This window comes from Grammomys surdaster, unplaced genomic scaffold, assembly GCF_004785775.1.
Source record: "Grammomys surdaster isolate TR1022 unplaced genomic scaffold, NIH_TR_1.0 99, whole genome shotgun sequence".
Classification (NCBI taxonomy): Eukaryota; Metazoa; Chordata; class Mammalia; order Rodentia; family Muridae; genus Grammomys; species Grammomys surdaster.
This window is the reverse complement of record NW_021604578.1, coordinates 5564555-5566372: the sequence shown is the minus strand read 5'-3', so window position 1 is coordinate 5566372 and position 1818 is coordinate 5564555. Positions and strand designations below refer to the sequence as shown.

The 1818-nt window shown below is 38.9% G+C and overlaps 1 pseudogene; it reads left to right on the top strand.

The window, feature by feature from the left end:
- Positions 1–265: 265 nt before the first annotated feature.
- Positions 266–421, top strand: LOC114634437 (annotated as a pseudogene).
- The last annotated feature ends 1397 nt before the right edge of the window (positions 422–1818 follow it).

The following is a 1818-nucleotide window of genomic DNA, read 5'->3' as shown; positions in this document are numbered from 1 at the left end:
ACCAATTAAAGATTTCTTAAAAAAAAAAAAAAGTCAGCTGGGCAGTGGTGGCACATGCATTTAATCCCAGCACTTGAGAGGCAGAGGCAGGTGGATTTCTGAGTTCAAGGCCGGCCTGGTCTACAGAGTGAGTTCCAGGACAGCCAGGGCTACACAGAGAAACCCTGTCTTGAAAAACAAAAACAAGCAAACCAATAAAATGTCTAAAGATAGCTTCTCCTTTTCTCCACCATTGTGAGAAATACACCTGATTCGGCTTCTCACCATGTCTTCTCTTAAAACTTTCAGAATCAAGAGATTTCTGGCCAAGAAACAAAAGCAAAATTGTCCTATTCCTCAATAGATTCGGATGAAAACTGATAACAAAATCAGGTACAACTCCAAGAGAAGGCACCGTAGGAGAACGAAGCTGGGTCTATAAGAATTCACACAATGGCAAGACTGAGGGTTTATACTGAATTATGGTCATCAATCAGTCCTACCAGACAGAGTCTAACATTTTTAACCTAGAGACTTGCTCATGTCTAAACTGGAGGTGTGGTTTGTCCAGTAATAAAATGTAGGATCTTTCAAAAAAAATAGTCTAAAAATAGATCTTCCTCATGACCAACCTATATCACAACTAAGCATTTACTCAAAAGACCCCAAGCCCACATGTCACAGAGATGTTTGCATGCCAGTGCTTATTGTAGCAGTATTTGCAACATCTAACTATGGAACCAACCCAGGTAATGAACAACAGAAGATGGATAAGGAGAATGTAGTACCTATGTGTGATACTACTATAATACTAGATTAATACGTATAATGGAATCTTCTTTGCCATAAAGAATTCAGTCATGCCATTTGCAGGTGAATGGATGGAACTGGGAATAACCACATTAAAAGAATTAAGCCAGTCGTGGGGAGAAAAGCACAACTTGTCTCACTTGCAGTTTCTAGATTTTTATATAGTTACATGAAATATATATTATGTAAAATGAAAATGAAGTGGAAATAAAAATGGGGAATGAAAAGGAAGAGAGGAAAAAGATAAAGGAGGGTAGGGAGACATGGAGGAGAATATGTTTAACGTGCAATATATACTTGCAAAAAATATTTTTAAACTTTTTATTGTGTTTCATTATTTAAAGTTGGTATCCTAGTGCATACAGAGGTCAGGGGAAGACTGTAGGGAGTTGACTCTTCTTCTTCCATGTGGGTCCTGGGAATTGAACTCAGGGCATCAGGCTTGGTGGCTGGCACTTTTACCTGCCATGCCATCTTACCAGCCTGAGAAAATCTTTTAAAATATATGATAAAATGTTCTAAACCTGTTCTACATGATTACCTGACTTGGTGAAGTTATGAGATATCACTGAATCAGACACTTGAACTGGATTAATTCTGTAATATACACTAGATTAGAGAAATACAAATTACTCTTAGATTTCATAATGTCCTAGTCAGAATGGCTTAGATCAGGAAAAACGAAACCATTGGTGAGGATGCAGGGTAAGAGGAACGCTCATTCACTGTTGGTGGGGTTGCAAATTGGTGCAGTCACTATGGAAATCGGCATGCAGAATTCCCAAATATTTAAAAGTAGATCTACCAGTGGACCAGGTGACCAATCTCAGTCACCCCTTGACATCTGCCCAGAGGACTTGACATCACATTCCAAGGACACTTGCTCAGCCATCTTCGTTGCTACCTCTATTCACAATACCTGAGAATGGAAATAACCTCAGTGCTTCTCAACTGATGACTGGATAATGGAAATGTGGTCTATATAAACAATGAAATACTGTGCGGCTGTGAAGGAAAACGGAATTTGCA